The sequence below is a fragment of the Mus caroli genome, chromosome 11 (genome assembly GCF_900094665.2).
Source record: "Mus caroli chromosome 11, CAROLI_EIJ_v1.1, whole genome shotgun sequence".
Classification (NCBI taxonomy): domain Eukaryota; kingdom Metazoa; phylum Chordata; class Mammalia; order Rodentia; family Muridae; genus Mus; species Mus caroli.
Genome location: NC_034580.1, coordinates 107,583,555 through 107,605,395, shown reverse-complemented (window position 1 = coordinate 107,605,395; position 21,841 = coordinate 107,583,555).

Here is a 21,841-nt window from a genome sequence, read left to right as displayed (position 1 = left end):
CCCTCTCCCTCTCCCTCTCCCTCTCTCTCTCCTCTCTCTGTCTCTGTCTGTCTCTCTGTCTCTCTGTCTCTGTCTCTCTGTCTCTCTGTCTCTCTCTCTGTCTCTCTGTCTCTGTCTCTCTCTCTCTGTCTCTCTCTCTCTGTCTCTCTCTGTTTGTGTGTGTCTTTTCTAGGCTACTAGAGGCCAGAGATCTACCTCTAATATCTTCCTCAGTTACTCTTCATTTATTTTTCAGACCATACCTAGGGTGTCTCATACCTGAAGTGTCTCACACCTGGAGTGTCTCACACCTGCAGTGCCTCAATTTTGCTAAAGTCCCTAGCCAGAACGCCTCCAGGAATCCTCCTGCGTTTTCAGCCCAGCATTGCACTTACAGGCACACATGGTTGTACTCGGCTCTTATTAGGGTGCTGGAGATTTGAACTCAGTTCTTGCTTGAATGGCAAGCGCTTTACTATTGAGCTTTCTCCAGGCTCTTTCAACAAACAACAAACAAACAAGAACTCCTTTCTGTCCAGTCTTAATTTTTTTTTCCTTTGAGACAAGATGTCATTGTGATAGCCCAAAGCAAGTCTAAAACTGTCTTTGTATCCCACAATGGCTTCTAACACATGATCCTCCTACCTCAGCCACCCCAATGCTTAGATTAGGCATGTACCATTTTGCCCAGCTAAATTCTTATAAGAAACTTAGGGCCAGAAGTCATCCCTGATTATAATTTCTGAAAGAGCGGCTGTTTCTGCAGGAGATAAACTCAGTACCCATACACCACTACTCTCTCCTCTTCATGTTCCTGTCAGACCCCACCCTTGACGTGGTGATATAGGTATCACATACTAAAGATGCCCACACCTGATCTCCAGTGGAGAAAAAACTGTCGATATCTTGGCAGTGCTGGGCCACAGGCTTGTCTTATCTTCACACACCACCATTGGGACCCTGTGGGACAGGGACTATCAGCCCTGCTGGGCACTGGTAAAGAAGGCATTCCTCTTTTGAGCAGATAACAGGGAGAAGTATGAATTAGCCTTTTCAGACAAAAATCACAGTGTCCAGCCAGAGCTTATCTATGGTTTTAAGGAAGGAAAAGCTGAAGTTGGCTAAAAGCTTTTCTTTTCTTTTTTTCCCCCTCTCTTCCCTTGATATTCTATAAGTCACCAGGGGAGCAGAATATTGCAAAATTCTGTCATGAAAGAGCAGGCTGATAAACTGAAAAATAAAAACAGATGTGGAGCAGAGAGGGCTTATGGACATTCGTGTCTTGCTTTGCTCTGGCTCAAGTGCTGGGAGTCTTAAATCCTCCTCCCACTCAGGAAAATCTAATATTTCCTCTGCCTCTGACTATCACAATCCTTGGATAATTCCCATCTTTGGATAATCACCTCTCCCACATTGAAGTCAAAATAAAGTGATAGAAAAATGCAAAATAAAAATAACAAGTGACATTTATTGCATGCCTGTGTGCCAGACACTCTGCAGGCAATATTTCATCTACACAGGGAGAATGCATGCATCTCATATTCTACAGCCAGACAGCCCGGAGTCAGAGCCAGGCCCCAGCTCTTACTGGCTAAGTGGATACCAGCAAGTTGCTTCACTTACTTTGTTTAGGTTTCCTCGCCTGTGCAACTGAAATAAAGTGCTTACTCTCTCTTCAGCTCCCTCAGTGGCTTAGAGTTAACGTTTACCATTTACTCCTCCGGAAGGTGGCATGTCATAAAATCTCTGTAAGTATAAATGATCAGCTTTACTATCCTATGATGAAATAGGTCAAGTTGTCAGTCCTCGTGCCTCATATGAAGAACTGAATCAGCAAGATTACATCACATGTAAAATATGTGTAGGCAGAATAGAAAGGCTCATCTGCAGAATCCCTGAGCACAAGTATTTAAGCCATAACGTCATGCAATAGACTATTAAGAGAAAAAAAGATCAAAGTGTGGAGTGCGGTCACTTATGAGCGTCACAATGTTACTGGGATATGTGGTTGCCACTTACGAGTTGGCATATGAATGCTTTGGAGCATCTTTCTATTTTCCACTAAGATGTGCTCTGTATAGGCATGGTTGCCATAACCACTCCTTCACATGAACAACTCAAGATCAGAGGAGCAAGAAAGCACCTGCTCATAGTCCATGGGTAAAATGAAGTAGCTGAAGAAGGAGTGCAATTTCATGTGAGAGCTATCTCACAGGATTCAACTGGTTGCCAGGCAAAGAAACACTGGTTTATGATAATAAATTAATTATAAAGTGTCTCACATGATAATAATTCATGAAGATACGTCTTCATGCCATACATGAAGAATTCATGTTCTGAGAGTCCACAGACCTGGGAAGAGATTTGCATTTCTTCCTTTTGCACTAGAGTTGGGAAGAGCAGGAGAAGTGGAACCACTGGCCAGATGGCTCTTGTCTGTGGTCAGTCTGTGGGGTGAGGAGGGTGGGTTCTGATACAGAGAGAGGGCGGAGGGCATCACATGTGGATGCTCCTTGAACTTCATTTCTTTGCTGTACTGCCTTCGTCCTGTGGTATTCACTGGTCTGCCCTTGACTCTAGTCCAAATACATAGTTATGTGTCAGATGCAAAAAAAAAAAAAAAAAAAAAAAAAAAAAAAAGATGTACTTATTTTTTCTCTTATAGATATGAATGATTTACCTACATATGCATATGCGTGTGCATGTGTGTGTTTGTGTGCGTGTGCGTGCCTGGTACTTGTAAAGGCTGGAAGAGGATGTCTGATCCTCTGGAACTGGAGTTACAGATGGCTACGAGCCACCTAGTAAGTGCTGGGGACTGATCCTGGGTTTTGGAGGAACAACAATATGAACTAACCAGTACGCCCCAGAGCTGTGTCTCTAGTTGCATATATAGCAGAGGATGGCCTAGTCTGCCATCAATGGGAGGAGAGGCCCTTGGTCTTGTGAAGATCATATGCCCCAGTACAGGAGAATGCCTGAGTCAGGAAGCAGGAGTGGGTGGGTTGGGGAGCAGGACAGAGGGGGGTAGGGTATAGGGGACTTTGGGGATAACATTTGAAATGTAAATGAAGAAAATATCTAATAAAAAAGAATAATAAAAAAAGCAGTCAGTACTCTTACCCCTCCTGCTAGTTCTCTCTCCAGCTCCCGCCTCCACTGCCCCACTCTCCTTAGCATCCCTGTTTCTGTTTCCCTTCTTTTGGTCCTGTGATCCTCTGATGCTGTGACATCTGCTTAACCTTTGGCTGAGGAGCTGGCCAGGATAGAGGACTGACTCAATGCTGTACACTGTACAAAAAAAAAAAAAAGCAACACTCTGAGAGGGGGGCTTTCTTTCTGTTCTCCCGTATTTTGCTTTTGCCACCCACTGAGGCTGGAAGAATCAAATCTAGAAATAGCAATCTCCATGTTAACACAATCACCGTCCTTTTTCCTGTACTGATTCACTCTGTATAAGAGAAAATACCATTCTCAACTCATTTATGTACGTTAATCCTGCTTGCTAGTTCTCCAGTTGTGTGTCAACCCACATTTTAAAGCTATTTCCCCAATTCTCCATGGATCTCCTTTCCATGCTGGTAGTGGGATTCCCTTAATGGTTTAAACAGAAGTCAGCATCCGCCATTATTGTTTTAGCACCTGAAATCCATAATCTCTCCCTTGTTGACTTTCTACTCCTGCTAACTTCTACCCCGACTTTTGCATTTATTGCATGCTGACAATTCAAAACTTCTTTCTGTTTTCCCAAGGAAAAGACCAAAACAGATCAGAACACAGACATCTCATCCCCTTCTGAGGATCTTTCTCTCCTGCTTTCTCTCGTGCTTTCTCTCCTGTCTGTCTTGTCTTTTAAAAGAGAGTGGTATCAGCCATCTCATGTTTAATCTGCCATGCCCTCAGCCACTGTCTCCCCTCTCAGGTCTTCCCAGATGCCCTTTCTTAAACCCCACCGCTGCTCCTGTGCCTTATAAATGCTTCAGTGCGGAATGCTTTCTGTTTCATTTATTGATTTACATATCTACTACGTCCTTCCAGTGTGAGAGCAGAACCTGCAGGAAACCCAGGACTTCATAAACCTCATCCCATCAGTTCCATAAAACGACAGCTCTCAGCTTTTTAAAAAATTATTACTCTTGGATTTTGTGAGTGTGTGTGTGTGTGTGTGTGTGTTATTTCATAAGCACTCTGGTGGCTTGTGGATAGCTATAAGGTTGAGTCTCATGACCAAAATGATTTTGTTTCCCCTGCATATAGGATAAAGGTTTCAATTAGACTGCCCATTGGTCACTTAGAATTTGAAAGGAAGCTGTAAAAAGAAGGGTTAGGGGGAAAAGCAGGAAGAAGAGGCAGCCCAGAGGGTGGCCAATTTGGTTGAAAATAACCAGGTTCCACCACCTGAATCTGGGAAAAGATTATGGAAGTCTTTGTCTTCTGGCCTGACTTGCAGTCTGCATTTAAGGAGCCTGTTAGAGTTTTCTTAAATTGAATGTACACTTCGTAACAAAATGCATGAAAAAATGTGAAAATATAGCACTATCAAGCCAAGTTCAGAGGACTTTTCTGCAAAATTTTGGTTACCTTTAGAAAGTAAAAACAGCTATGCCCGTAGTGCTTTGGTTTTTGTCTTACTTTCATATAGAAACAGTCTCAGTAAGTGCTCACACTGAAGTAAAAAAAAATACATAAATAAATAAAAAACAAGTAACCCCCCCAAAACAAACAAAACAAATGAAAATAAAAAACCAAAACCAAAAACCAACAAAAAAAAAAAAACAAAACAAAAAAATCAACAAAAACCAAACTAAAAACAACATATCAAACAAAAAGAAAAAACCAAAAAAACAACAAAACAAAACAAACCAAAACCAAAACCAAAACCAAAACAATTCCCAGAAAACAAACTAAAACAAAACAAAAAAACAAAAATTAAAACTAAAACAAAACCCAACAAAACAAAACAAAAGAAACAAAAAGGGGGAAAAAATCAAATTTGGAGGGTGAGAGTAATAAACTAAAGTTTTCTTCATAGTGCCAATCAATTGCTTGGACTAGTCATTACAACTCCATTTTAATATAAATAACAATGTTGTTGTTTTTTTCCTATGACTTTCCTTTTACTTGTACAGTCTCTTGGTGTGTGGTTTTGGCTGATGAATACAGAGATGCTAAGAGGGTGGGGAAGTTGCACGCCTGTAACGTTATAATGCTGTGGAATATGCTCTCTGCCAGCCCCCTAAGGTTTCATGACTGCTCCTGCTTCCCTACGTTTCATGCTATTTTTCTCCAAGAGGAATTAACCTTAGAAACAGAATAACAACAACATCCTTCCTCGAAGGAGAAGAAAAAAAGAAAAGGTTTCCTCGGATTACTCCAGAGGACTTCCGTGGGGTGCTTTGCTTTCAGTAAACCCCCAGGCAAGTAGCCACTTTTGAACTCTGCACTTTGCCCTCTGACTTTTCACAACCTGGAGAAAGCTCAATACCAGAGACCAAGTGTCCGCAAAAATCAAAATGATATACGCCGATTGTTATTTATACAAGTCCCCTGATTTTGTTTATGGAATTTAATGCAAACTTTGCTCTTTGATTAAAAGCAAATGCCATGCCTCTCTGCGGGGACCTGTTCCAGATGATTGCACCTTTTGAAGAAAACTGCAAAAGGAAGAATTAATAGAGGGCGGTGGATCTCCAGCAGAACTTTGTGGGTATAATATCAGAAGATAATGATAAGAGCTTGTGCATCAGCGAAGCAGTCGAAGGGCTGCTGAAGAATCAGAGCAGACCCCATGTTGTGCTCTGACATGCCAATCTCTCAGCATCAACATCTAGTTTACCAAGATTAATTCAGCAATTAACATGCGCATCATTTCTGAAATTTACTAACATCGAATAAAAGAAAGAAAAAAATACACACAGTGGCAATCTTTGGGTGCTGTGGCCCCAAATTTTAGAGAAAGAAGAAAAACAAAATGAAAACAAAATAGGAAGAAGACAGATGCTTCTACTATGATAAATGCGATAATGAATCTATGTGATTTTTTTATACAATCAACATAATTATCTATCACCCAGAAAAGAAAATACTAAAACTGCATATCAAATGAAACTCGACACTTATACCATCTGTGCTTTATATATAAAGATTAAGTTTTGCAAATTAGTCTAGAAGAAAAATGTAAAATTAATTAACTTGTTTTATTTCTTATTTATTACTTACCCTGCAACATACTTTTTGTAAAAACTTGAAACACTTCAAAATGTATGCATTTCCTTTATTATTAAGAGTAACTAATTAAAATGGGCTCTCTTTATACAATATTTAAATATTTTTTAGCCCTCTTAACACAATCTATTCTATTTTTTGATACTCTCTGTTTGTAGTTCATTGGGGGAAGGTTTATAAGACTAAAAGTATAAACCATTGTTATAGCAACCAATTATTAACAAACACAGAAGCTCCGGGCTTGGCGCAGGCTTTGCTGATAGTTCTATAATACTCTTTAGCCCTGCCCCTTACATTGTTTATAATCACGATACAGAAAACAGACTGACTATATAAGTCAGGATTTGTAGAATAATTAATGGACAATTTGTGTGGTCTTAACCCATTGTGTGGTCACTTTCTTGAGTTTATTCTTCCCATCTGAAGTTAGCACACGAGTGGCTAGGATCTTGTGGAGTTAATTAAGAAGAACAAATACAGTAATACCACAATGAAATTTATTACATCGTATTTAAAGCAGTTCAAAGTTGGTGCCCTGAATGGCAGAGGAAACATCGAAGCATCATCCGTTCAATTTTGGATGTCAAAGAACAAAAATAATACTGTGCCAATTATTCCATTAAGCACACAACCAGGCATTAGGGTGAAGATAAACAGCTGTATCAGAGAAGGAATAAAGTTCAGAGGCGAGGTTTAAAAGGAACCAGTGGTTAAATGTTCTGTGATGGATTATAGACATGGCAGAAATGTCACCCAGTAGAAAGAATGGCTTGCAGAAGTGGGTCTTCTGTACCATGCCTTGGATTTTATAACTTTATATCACCCCATTTGAGTTCTAACATAAAAACAGAGTAAACGATTAAAAACATAAAATTAAAATCTAGGTGAAAATATTCAGTAGCTGTAGATCATTAAATACTCCTTCCACGCCTTAGGATCAAAGCAGTCAGGAGGTCAAATCTCTTGTCAAGATTTTGGTCATTTTCTTGATCATTATAGAATATAATAAGATTACGCCTGGTATTTTTTATAATTTTAGAACTTCTTTCAATGTAAGGCATTCTATGATCAACGTTGTCAATATTGCAAGGTTTCTGATAGTGATACTTAGGAAGACAACATACATTTCCAAATGAAATTACAACAAAATGCAATCAATACTTAGTAGAAAAATAAGTAGCGGATCACTGGCCACCTGGAACTATGGCCCAAAGCTTCCTAACAGCTCACCCGGAACACACTGTAGCTGGTACCTAGATCAATGATAATGATAGCTAATACTTAGCATCCCGAACATAGATAGCTGGATGCCCTGATCGCTTAGAAATCTTCTCTTGTAATTTTTATAGATATGTAAGTATCCTTTCCCCAATATGTTTAGTACAAGACAAGGCTAACTTTAATATTCTTCCATTTCCATGTAGAAAACAAGGTCCATGGTTATAAACATGCCTGGGAGAACACAGCACAAACTTGATGTAGCCTCTAAATTCCCTGTGCCTGCACAGAAGTCATTTCCTGGGCTGACTTTTAAGACTCTTGCACAGCTGAACATAGAGCTGAAAAGTCCTTTCATTTCTTTGACATAGATTTGGAAACTGAGTGTTCCCAAGACAGACATTAGAAAGTTACACAAGCCTGTCTATGTGCATAGCCTGTGCAGAAAAAAACAAAACAAAACTGAACAAACAAACAAACAAAAAAACAAAAGGAAAAGCCAAACACAAAGCAAAGAAAACCAAAGAAAAAGCTCCCCAAACAAACCCACCAAAAACAAATAGACAAATAAATACACAAGTAAACAAAAAAACCAAACAAACAAAAATTAGTGTTCAGCCTTGCTGAACCAGGACATTAGTCCTTCTTCTTTAAGATACTGTTCCACGCTTGCAGATACTTTATTTTATTCCACTCATCGTCTGTTCTGTGCCACAGTGACTTTGAGAACAGCATATCCAGAATCCATGAAGTAAACCTCTTTCCCATATCCTTAAAGAAAAGACTCTGATAGCCTATGTGGTCATGTTCCAGGGTGATGGATATTATTTCCGTATTTCCGTATATTCTGTATAATATTCCAGGGTTCCAGGGTGATGGATATTATTTCCGTATGCCTTTTGCTTTTAGCACTTTAAAACCAAATGCTTATAAAATAAGCCACACACGGGGACAGAACCCACAATTGGAAAGTTTACATGCTTATTTACTTCTCTTTCTACCAGCTTGTAAAACATTATTTTCTTATTTTTTCTTAAATAGTCTGTGCTAATTACAAACCATGACCCTTACCCTCCAAGTGCCTTCATTTATGGCCACGCATTCCTTTACTGGGCAACACATTGGTCCAGTTTATAAGATGTGGCTACCAGGCCCACCAGCCCCGACTTTTGCTCCCCCTAGGTCATAAGTTTAACTAACTCAGCATACAACCCAAAGAATTCATCGTTTTAGGAGAAACAGGTCTCCTGTGGTAAGCACCAGGGCTGGTACCCTGTAACACAACAGATATTTTCATGGGGAATATTGTAGATAGTGGTGAGGAAACGTGTTTGTGATAGTTTTCCTTTTCTAAAGGGGGCGATGATAGAAAAAAAAAATAACCTTTTATAAGTCTATAGGAAAGCTGTACCATAGACTCATTCTGGGCTACTTAAGCAAATGAGTTTGGAGCTCACCTCTGCACTCTGCAAGTTAGAATGTTATGAAATCCTCGTACTTCTAACTTCAGTTTAATGTGGTTCTAAGCTGGAGTAAAAAATTGAGGAATGAAGAAGGTACCATGTCAATCTCCCCATAAGTGTATGGCACATCTGTATGACACATCTGTTCGGGTGCCATCTGAGGCATCAGATCCCCTGGAGCGGGGGTTACAGACAGCTATAAGCTTCCTGGTAGGGGTTCTAAGAACCAAACTTGGGTTCTCTTTAAACAGACATGAGTTCTCTTACTTCAGAACCATCTTTCCCGTCCCAATAGTAAGGGTTTTAAATGTTCGGAGGGAGCAATATAAATCGATATGGTAAACAACGATTGCTAATGAAACCGACTGTACCTTGAGTCATTCACAAACAAACACTATTTTTGTGCCTAGGGATATGAGATTTTCATCATCAGCAATTAAAATTTTGAGGAATATATCTCAGGGATTTAATTCAGATGTAACTATTTTAGAAATCTGAACTATTCAGTCCAGTCCTTCAAACCCTTAGTACATTTTTGTAGTCACAAACAAAACAAAACAAACAGAAAATCTACAGTATATACAAAAATAGAATTTCTATTTAATTATTAAATGAAATAACACTGGCACATTCATAAGATATCGATTGAAGAAGAAATGTTCAGTTAAAGGAAAAGACCTGTGTTTGACATTAAATTTTATTTCCATGTACAAGCATTATGTAAAACATGTGATCTCTATCTTTTTAAAAAAGATTTATTTATTTTAATGTATGTGAGTACATTGTAACTATCTTCAGACAAGACTAGAAGAGGGCATCAAATTCTATTACTTGCTGGGAATTGAACTCAGGACCTCTGGAAGAGCAAGCAGTCAGTGCTTTTAACCACTGAGTCATCTCTCCAGCCTTATTTCTGTCTTTTTAATAAAGGTGTTTTTTTTTAATCGCAATAAGTACTTTTACTGAAAAATCATGATGCTTGAGCAGTTTTGAAACTGATAGAATCAAACTATTTTATGTAAAAAAATTACCTGGTTAGTATGAAATTGATTTGATTTGAATATGTGAGGGAGGCCAAAAAAATCTATGAAGGTGGAAGATATGAATATTGTTATTCATTTAAACATAACTACTGGGTTACTTCATTTATCAGTCATATCATGTATATTATGTTGCAATGTTTGTAAGTATATGTAAATGAAAATTTGAACATGTGGACTTGCAAACAGGTTTTCCACAACAGCCCTGTGCAGCCTTCCGATTTTTCTTCATGTAACATTTTAGTGCCCACTGACCTCATTAAATATGTAAAATCATCTTACCTGTCTTATCTTGGAAGAGAATATCCTGAGGATGACAAGTATTAAAACCCTGTTCTGCCATTCTCACGAAGACTTGGGGTGTTTTCTGGGCCTATGTACTAGTTAACCATGAGGGCTCTAAGAAAAGGGTCATTTACTTGCCAGGTTGTCAGCGCATCTGGAGGCCTTGTCAAAACAATATAATTTTACTTTGTAACTTTTTGACATTGGTATTTATTGCACCTGTCTTTGGGCATGATTTATGACCTGTCTGGTGAATATTTCTCCTGAAGTTGGAGTTTACAATACAAGATAAGTGAAGCATTTAAATGTCTGTGTGTGTTTCAGAAGGGGAACTGGATATTTTGCACCCACAGCTCACATCATTCCTTGTCCCCAACCTCATTGTCACACCGGAGGGGCCCTATCATAGACTACTTAGTTCTCCAGAAAAAAAATTTAAAAGGGGGAGGGGGTTATATGAAACTGCTTTTCCTTCTTGCTTACTGGAAGATTGTGTCAGTATATACTAATGAGTGACGAGAAAATGGACATCAGTAGAAGACATATGTTTGTGATGAGGATAACCCAATGACATTTTGTCTCTGTAATGGTTCTCTGGCTGGAACCCACCAGTATAGCATTTCTATCTGTCTCCAGAAAACGCACAAACTACAGACAACTTGTCCTGTATTTGACAACCATTGTTCCAACTGGATTGCCAACAAGTTTGCAATCAAGAAAATGCTCTTTCATCAAGGTCCTCCCTCCCTTGGTCTGAGCATTAATTTGCTTATTGTTCCATGATTCTCTTTAAGGTTTTTAAAAATCTAATTTCATGTGTAAGAAGGTTTGCCTATATATGCATGCCTCGTGCTTGAAGAGGCCAGAAAGGGGCACTAGGTCCCCTGGGCCCGTTGCTCTAGGCTTTTGCCATTCTCCCAGAATGGGCAGCAGTGACACACGTTTGATCTTCTGGAACAATGGGAAGCACAGACATCCCATTCCTCCAACCTCAGTCTAAATGCATTTTCTTTATTGTTCTTTTACATTGAATATAGACATAATCTCTTTAAGAAGTTCTTATGCATATCTAGTTATTTTATATGGCTGACAAAATATATTATTTCCCCAGGAACCCATAGCCATTGGCTGCATCATTATATTGTTATCCATATTGCAATCAGACAGGAACTCTGCACCTTACCATGTCCATTAATTTTAACATTCTTTTAAAACTCACGATGGGAGGCAGAGGCAGGTGAATTTCTGATTTTGAGGCCAGCCTGGTCTACAGAGTGAGTTCCGGGACAGCCAGGGACACACAGAGAAACCCTGTCTCGAAACAAAACAAAACAAAGACCAAGACCAAGACCAAGACCAAGACCAAGACCAAGACCAAGACCAAGACCAAGACCAAGACCAAGACCAAGACCAAAACCAAAACCAAAAAACCCAAAACTCACTGTGGAAGCCTCCACACTAAGATGAGCCAAACTTTATTTACTCCATATTAGTTATACACAGACTGGGCACACAATTTTCTATTAAGTGGTATTTCAGATAATAATAACTCTAAGAGATAAGGGGACCAATTCGTGTTCCCTACATGAACATTTCACAGTTTCATCATATTTATTCATTTATTTATTTATGTATTTATTTATCTGTTTATTTATTTATTTACTCATTCATTCATTCATTCATTCATTCGTGTTTTAATTGTATGTGTGTGTATGTGCATGTATGTACCTATGTGTGTATGTTTGTGTACACCCATGCCGTTGAGGGACAGAGTTCCCCACAGGTGCATGAAGGGAGACCTGAGATATTAACATCAAATGTCTCCTTTAATGAATCTCCACCTTACCTTTTGAGACAGGGCCTTCTCCCTGAAGCTTAGTTATGCAGCGAACCCTATCATGTTCGGGTATCAGCTTTCCAGCTCTGCATTTATGACATTTGTGCCACATTCAACTTTTCCTGTGGGTCCTGGAGACCTGAACTCAGGTTTGCATGACTGTACAGAAAGCACTTTACTCACTGAACCGCATCCTTAGCCTTTGTAGCATCCTTGGCTATATGGTAAGTCTTTTTTGTAGCAAGGTATCTGACATCTGTTCCTTCGTGGTCCTTTACCATCCTTCTCTCTAGCATTTCCTCAAGTTTCTTACCATTTTGCCTTGGAAATGATAATCTAACACTTCAGTGATTTTTATTGTACTCTTCTGAAGCTCTTCAGATTGGCTTCTCAGGATGCTAATGACGATACATCCCTTTCCACCAGAAAGGACAAATCTTCCAGGGTTGAGTGTAGATAATTTCTCCAACTGTCCTACACGTAACACTCACACATCTGTAAACACATCTTGGAATTCATATTTGTGAACAAATATTACCATCTAATTCTGCTTGATTCTCCCATTCTCCGTCCCTGGAACCCTCAACATGAACTATTCCTAACAATCTTATTTTGCTGCAGTATCTCCTTGTATTTATGCCTAAACAAACTTCTGTGGCATGTTCCTTTTCCAAAGACCAAGAGCTTGGTTTGTCTTTGGAAAGTTACATGACATAGCGATACTGTTGCTATAGAGGACATGCTAGTCAGTCGACAGTCAGCTCTTGCCATTTCTGGTTCTTCTACCTCCAGTCCGGAATACATGAGAAGTCCTTCCTGGAATGAAACAATCTCCTTCTTGAAGAAGATCATCCTTCATCCTTCACCCTTCACAAACTAGACTATGCCGTGTGTGTTGCCAAAGCTGTGACATCAGAACTGGCAGGACACTAAATTGAGATTACAAATGGCCTCAATGACATCACCTCTCTTGTTCCTATCAAACAGATGGTTTCTGTATATTGTGCAATTTTAAGCCATTATTCACAGTTTGGGTCAGAATAATCCAGAGAGTTAAAATCCTGCCAAGAATAATTGACCTGGAACCAGCTCAAAGACCAGGAATTATTTTATTGATTAGATGACCAAGTTTTTGTTTTCCAGAAGAGCATCATTGACCATCATCAATACATGATAATTCTTGAGCCACTTTAGCATGTGTGATGTCTAGAATGTTAAAATATGTTCTCTGAATCAACTTTAAAAGAAACACTCTGTTAAGATAGCTGGGAAGCTTTGTTGAGTACCACTGAATTTGGCCCAGTACTGTTGTGTGAAGCAAGCTGTTTGTTCAAACTGGATGGTTATTTATTTTCACCTTAAACTTGTTGATTTTATATCCTCCCTTTAGCTAAGCTCCCAGACAGTCAAGAGGCCCATGTTAGACAAGCCAGACAGGAAGTTGTTCTGAGAGACTTGGCCCAGGCAGTATACCAAAACATGAATTTGGCTGGCCGAGAACTTGGAAAATAAAAACACACCCCAAACAAAATAAAGCAAATTCTAAATGTGTTCAGAGGAACTTTACAATAGATATTAATCTTGCATATTCTTCCTCTAAGGCACTGTAAGGGATTCTGGTAATAACAATGTCAGATATTTTTGAAAGGTCTGTGTCATTACATTACCACTAATACAGGTCAAATATCTTACATTGGAAATTTTCATGTGTCTTCTAAATAAATTCACTTGGTTTCAAACCTCCATCCAACTATATTTCCATTTTGGTTTTCCTTCTTTGATGCCATTTCTGTCTACTTAGAATTGCTAAGATTCTTACTGCCACCTTCTTGGTAAACATAATCTTTACACAAAGAAAATTGGTTCTTTTCCCTTTCCTTTGTGGACTTCCCCCTACCCTCTAGCCAAGAGTTCTCCCATTATTCTATCTCCTTTCTGTGATGTGAGTCTGTCTTAAAACCTTGTGTATGCTTTTAACAACACACATCAATGGACACATCATATTCTTTACTTTTGCCATTGCTGTAACCAAATTCCTCATTGAAATAACTTCATAGGAGGAATGGTTTATTTTCACTAGAAGTTATAGGAAGTTAAACCCATGGTGTCTTGGCCCTATGATGGCAACAGTTGACTATGGAAGCACATCTTGCTGGATACAAAGAAGAGAAAGGAAGATGTAAAAAGATAGCATTTAAAAACATGCCTCAAGGACTTCCTTCTCCCATGTAGAGTCCACTCCCTACCTTTTACCATCCACAGCAATGCTACCACACCAAGGATTTATCAAGGGATTATTTCATTCACTACCTTCAAGCCAACATGACTTGTCCTTGTAAAGGCCATCCTGGATATACTTCAGTAAACATCCGGGATTTAGAATAAATTAATCCAGGTAATAATCCCAACCATTCACCAACCATGCTAACGTGAATGATCCCTGATATCACAATTAATGTGGGTTTGTTGTAAGTTTTGCTAGGGATGGGAAGATAATAGATTAAGTACTTGCCTTTAAAGCATGAAAAACATACTTGAACCTAATAAAAGATAGACACAGTGTAATTGCTATTAGTCCAAACACTAGTGAGGGGAAGACAGGTAAACTCACTGGCCAACCAGCTTATCCACTTGGAGAATTCCAGGCTAGGAAAAGTTCTTGTCTCAAAGAAGGTGTAGGCTACAAGATCTTTCAAGACCAGAAAGACCAGAATCTTATAATACATATGATAGAGATTCCTGTAAGTTGTTCTCTGACCTATACACACACACACACACACACACACACACACACACACACACACACAATCACTTATACTCACTTTGAACTCTGTGGATATGGAACAAGTGTTTATCTCTGTTTCAGTAAAATGTATTTACTACTGAGCATAGTAAATGCATCTTACACCAACATGAAGTAAATCCCACAGGAAAGTCTTCTATATTAAATGTTGGCATATGCCTTGATATTCTCTCCGCTATTGTACTAAGTTTCCTAGTAAATGTTTGTGGAAAGGACTGTGAATAGAAAGTCACAAGTTGCAGGACTCCTCTGTCGTTAGTCTCTTGGAGCTGGTATGTTTGACAACTTTCAAGTCTCCTGAGCTATGCATGCTCCAAACTTCTCTGCAAAATGGAAGAGAACAAAACCTGAGTTCTTTCTATCATATCACTGCAGAGCTCATTTCCAGGTCTCATTATAGGGAATATACAATGAAAATTTCCTGTAGTAACAGTGTAAATGCATCTCATATACTTACATGAAGGAAGCGTCTATCAGATGACAAGTTCAAGCATGCTCACTTTTCTACGAGACATGGCACATTAGCCTGTTTGACTGTAATTCCTCAAGGACATTCTTGTGTCTGATAAACACACACACCATTTTCCCCATCTTTGTAAACCATCATGGACACATCTGCTTTCCAGACCGACCATCACCTTCTCACTGAGATGAATAGCCAAACAGCATGACAGGGAATGGAATCTAGTTCCAGCATGAGGTAAGCCTGGACAGAAACAATATTTCAAAATCCAGGTGCTGACGGTGGAGTGGGAAGTTCAGGGATTCGAGCATATTTGGGGATGCTCTTTTCATAAACACTGGTCTAGTTCTGAGGGATTTACACATGTGTTTGTGACGCAGTAAAGATCTTTTCCCTGTTTGTGATGTGTAGATGTGGTCTGAGTTTGCCTCTTCATTTGGTCTTATTTACCCGAACACTGCAAATGTTATAGGTAGTGTAGAAGTGATAGAAAACAAATGGTTTCCTGGGATGTCTGTTTGTCTCTCTGGAAAGTAAGACCAATAACGTTTGCATGGTTCCTTCCTATATTCCCTTGAATGTATGTCGCCATATAAGGAGTATTGCTCCTTGGAGGTGATAGTTTTTCTGCATCATCTTTTGATGGCTTGTGACCCTGTACAACTCATTACCTACTTGTTCCTTGTCTTCCACTCACACGGCATGGTACGGAAACTTTATAGACAGCCATTGGATACCTAGGATATTGTAGAGGTTCCGGGTAGGTGAGCATTACCTTTGGTTGGTCTGATACACAAACACAGGGGAAAAAAGACAGAGAGACACCAAAGAGGTTTGTCTGTTAGGGACTTCTTAAAAATTTCCCAGCTAGATATGAACTAAAGATAGAAAATGCTATGAGTTTGAGAGACATGGTTGGGTCATATTCCCTGTCACATGTCACATGCCAGCACCCAGAGTAGTGACCTCTGTAAGCCTTTCTGCATGCCGTTCACTGCTAACCCTCACATTTTGTAGCTGAAACATGACAAGAGCTGAAGGGAGAGTGTTTCATGTCACATATCTTAGAGATCACTGAATAAATAAATTTAACGTGTAATACTTTCCTTCCAGGAATCAGAGAAAGTCCCTTGTATTTGAAGGCAGCCCTGTGAACAGTCACCTCGTCTTAAAGTGTAAAATCTACAAGCATCCCATTATAGGCAAGGTTTTTCTAAGACACCTTAAATGCTTGCCCCAGTTAGAAAGACAAGTGTGAAGCAAGAGGCAACAAAGCAACAGTGGTTACATAAAAACCACACTGTGTGTCCTCCTGCATGTCTACAGAGTAGGGCTAAAACAAGCTGGCTGGAGGGGACTGCTCCAGGAGCTTTGATAGAATCAAGGCCAAGTGAGACCTGCCAGACTTTCCTTTTCCCCCCAGCTGGTGTGGTCTGCGACTTGCACATTTAATGGACAAACAAGGAAGCCCGCCAGCCAAGTCGTGGCGCACACTAAGAAAACAAACAAACAAGGGCAATCAAGCTTCAGACCTGGGGGCCAATGACAGGTATGATTGATCAGGTGACCAGCTGGAAGCTGTCACCACCAGGTTGAGAGAAACAGGCAGAGTTTGGTTGTTTCACGGGCCAGAGATTATCACGGGGTATTAGGTGGGGAGCGTTCTAAGGCAAACAAAGAAATCGAAAGGATGGAGTTCACTTTGCCTGGCCCACATGCCTGATACCATGCTTGCCATATGTTTCACCTGGTGGAAGGGATGCCTAAAGCTAAACGCACTGTATTTCCTCTTAGAAAACCATCTTAGAAAAAAAAAAAAGGATGGTTCACGGATATAAAACCATGTAACTTTTCTTAAACAAACAAACAAACAAACAAATCTGGAGACGGAATGAACATATTTTCCTGGCTAAGATAAATATAAGTTTAAGTATAGGACAATTTTGTCAGTATGTGGCCCACAGAGTGTGACATGCAGGACCAAAAGCAAACACTTCAATAGTGACATACTTGTATTGTTATTTAAATGGAGGAAAGAAAAGTTCTCCTAACTTGACCATTCTGTTCTTCGGGACACAGCTCAAGTAATATTGTGCTGAATTGAGTTTTCAGACCCCCTTGGATTATCATGATGGTGCTTGGGGAAAGTTTTTGAAGACAAATTACCTAAGCACCCAAATAAATGACCATACCCATCTTAAGATTTTTCACGTTATTAAAAGAATAAAGTGTGAGAAAAATGCACCTTGAAATCAAGACAAGATGTGCACGATATCATTTAATAGCAGCAGAATCTTAGATAGATGCAAACATTAGCGGCATTCCCTTACACATAAATTTTCGAGCATGCTGATTATACTTAATCATATACATTTTGCTTGGTATATGGGTAGTAGCTTCACATGCCCAAATCAAAACTTGACAGAAAGTCAGTTTTTTTTTAAAAAATTGCTTTATATTTATTTATTTCATTTCTACGCGCATCACTGTCTTGCATGCATGTATGTCTGAGCATTGGATGCATGCCCTGTGCCTACTGAAGTCAGAAGAGAGACTGGGTTTCATGGGAATGGAGTTTTGGGAAGCTGGCAGCCACTATGTGAGTGCTAGGAATTTGAACGCAGGACCTCTGCAAGAGAAACAAGTACCTTTTTTTTTTCCTGCAAGAACAACCACTGAACAATATCTGTAGCCCCCAGAAGAAGACCTGAAAGTCAAGGATATTGTCTGGACCTGTTTAACCACTGTAATCCTAGAACCTGACAGGTCAGTCTGGCCAAATGCTGGGACTTTAGCAACCACTTAGATATTGATACTACAGTGGAAGTCACAGATGCATAACAAGCTATTTCTGTGCATCATCTGGTTTTCTCCAAGGAAAGATAGAAAAAGTTCAGGTTTCTCAACTACACTTGGGGCTGCAGCAGTGAATCTAAGAGGGGGTCTCTGTCAAATATCCTTTTACATTTTTTCAGTTGATTCTAATTACAGCTGAAAACTCTTGCCTCATAATTCATATTAGCTTGCCAAACCCACCCATGATATGGCAGTATAGAACAATATTATTTGCATGTAGAAGTTGTTTCTTCTTTTTTGAAAAAAAGATGAGTCTATAAGGGTTTCTTTTTTGCCTGCATGAGCATATGTGTACCATATGTATGCATTTGAATCACATATATGCATTGGCCAAAAGGCCCAGAAGAAGTCATCAAAGATCCTGGGATTGCTTAAGGTGGTTATGAACCACCACGCGGGTGCCAGAAATCGAATTCAGATCCTCTGCAAGAGCAGCCAGCGTTGTTAGCCACTGAGCCACCAGGTTAGCACTTTTTCTTTTATACCAAAGGAGTATGTCCTTTCAAGGAGTGGGGGTGTATGAGAAAGAGAACAAAATGGCCTTTCCCTAGGTTCTAAACATTCGTGTGGCAGGGTGGCCGGTGGGCCCTGAGAATGAGGTGAACAGTGAAAGACTCATCAGGGATGTCTGCGAATGAGATGAAAGCATGAGCATAAAGGAAAAGGTTTCTAGTCCTGCATCTGGCTCCTACACATGTCCTGTGTGTGTGTGTGCACTGAGTAAGTAGAACTTGGCATGGGAGCATAGCACCCGTGGGAACAGTAGATGGCATAACTCAGGAGGGCATACCGTCTTAGGGCATAGTTTGTAATTCATAAGTGTTGGCCCACGCCCTTGTCATTTTCTATTTCGTCATTCAGATTTTTGTCATAGCATAAATTGAACCCAGGGTCTTGTACTTGCTGGGCAAATGCCCTAACATTGAGCTATATCCTGCCATGTTCTTTAAATCCAGAGTTCACTGGCCATCCAATCTAGTGTCAGTCAATACTTGATAGGTGATCTTAAAATGTAGTAGTTTTGAAAACACCCAGATTCCAACTTGAAAAACATTCGGTTTCATCCAGTAAGGCAATGGTTTCTGAGGAATGGCATTTCAGAGTGACCTTTGACCTCCACAATTTTCTGCACACATACCTTCAGATGAATAAACTCACACACACACACACACAAACACACACACACAAACACACATGCACACACACACTCACACAAACACACATGTACACACACATAGACACACACATGCACACACACATAGACACAAACACATAGACACACACAAGTACACACACGTAGACACACACACAAACATACATGCACACACACATACATACACATAGACACACACAAGCACACATGCACACACACATAGACACACACACAAACACACATGCACACACACAAGCACACATGCACACACACATAGACACACACACAAACACACATGCACACACACTCACACACACACACACACACACACACACGCTAAAGTTGAGTTATAGCTAACATGCCTGTAACCATGGCAGACCTTTGGCAATGTTAGCAGACACTCCACAAAACTGATTCCATGGTCTTTTTCTCTCTGGAAGCCAGCAATAAGTGGCTGTTTAGAAATGATTATTTAAGTGCTCAAAGTGTTCTAACCAGTAGCTCTCTGACATTGCTGAATTCCTTCTGTTCTTCACCCCAGAGAACAATACTTCATTTTTAATGATTTCATTGTATTCGGACAATAAGTTGTAAATGTGAATTGTAAACTCTCAGTTCCCAAACCGTAACCAAGGGCTTTTCCACTCATGCCACAGCTCTTGAAATAATGACTCCGCATCTTATTCTTTATGAATGCCTGGGCCACAAGCTTGGGTATGTTCACTGTCTAGTTCATAACTTAATTAAGCCGTTTATTCTACTGTATGAGTGCCACATGGCTGGTTACCTCCTTTCAGTTTCAGGGATCTTTCTCCTAAGAATTCCGGATGAATCTCTTCCTGGGCCTGACACTATGGAAGAGTTACTGTCTCTACTGGAACTCCCACCTACTATTTCCTGCCTCTGCTAATAGGCCATCAGCCTTTGGGTGGGTGGGTGGGGGTCAGCTGGTTCTTCTATACAGTACACAGAGATTCTTTCTATAAACAATAGCTAAAAACAATTTAGGTTCTCAAAACTATAGAAAAGATTGTTAAAATATAATCCTTGCCACGTCAAGAAACATCAAGCTTTGCACATGTTCTCTGCCCATTAACCAGGATTCTGGGTTCTTTTGAGATGAAGGAGCATCCCTAAAAGGGATCATAGGTATGGTTCTCATGATTCACAGACCCCTGTTACCTGGAAACAGTGTGCTTTGCTGTCCATGAATGAACAAAACAGTTGTTTTTGAAGACAAGGCGTAGTGCAAAATAATGTCAAAATAGTGTTTTCCAGTGCCTATTTATTTTATTTTTAATGGAAGGAAATTATTGCCAGCTGTGCTGAGTTCTCACCCCTCCCAGGACTTTTTAAATGAATCTTACAATAAGATGATTAATTCTGCACTCTTGGAGGCTTCAGGCTGAATGCTATTGAGTAAGCAATTACCTTAATCCACTTCTGTTTGGCTTTTTTGCATGCCCCACGATGACGGTAATTTTTGCTGCCCCCCCCGAAATAATCTTTCTACCATAATTAGGCATGTATGGAAGGAGTTTTACACATATGTCCAAGGAGTTTGCTCACTCTTATTAACCAATTTGAGCTGCAAATTACAATCAACCTGTCTTATTCTAACGGATAAAGTTCATGACACCGATTAGATTCATTTCTCGGCTTAGCTGCCCACATCATACTACTGACCTTAAGACAATATTAAATCATTTGTTTATGGAATAAAATAAGTAAAAGCAATAGGAAATGATCAACTGTTGTTTGGGTTAGCAAAGAAAGCACCAAGTGGTTTTTTTAAATTAATTTTTAAGATTATAATAAATCACATCATTTTCCCTTTGCCGTTTCTTTCTCGAACCCTCCCATAATCTCTCCTTGCTCTCTTTTAAATTCATGCCCCATTTTCCTTAATTATTGTTAATGCATACATATACAGATACATATACAAATATGTACACACACACACATATACAAATATGTACACACACATATACAAATATGTACACACACACATATACAAATATGTACACACACATATACAAATATGTACACACACACTATCTATCTATCTATCTATATAGATAGATATATACATATAACTAAATATAACTTCTTCAGTCTGTATACTGTTGCTTGTGTTATTTTCAGGACTGATGCCTTGCTATGAGATAATCAGTTGATGAGCTCTTACCAGGTAAAGGAGATTACTTTTCCCCGCTCTCAGAATTACTCTGTAGACATTTTAGTAGGAATAAGGCATTATGGCCTTCCCACTCTCCAGCTCGACTAATTCTGTCATCCTTGTTCATGTCTGGGCGATCATGTAGGTGAGAATTTATGGTTGTAACTTCTGAAATTACTAGGAAATACAATTTCATAACAAACTTTCTCATCAAGAGCTCTGGCATGGTGTTATTGATTGTGAACTTGATAGCCCAAGCAACAAGCGTTACCTCTCTACCTATGTGGAGAGCCTTATTTCACAATGGAAATTTCTAGCCTGGGCATTGCTTCTAACATCC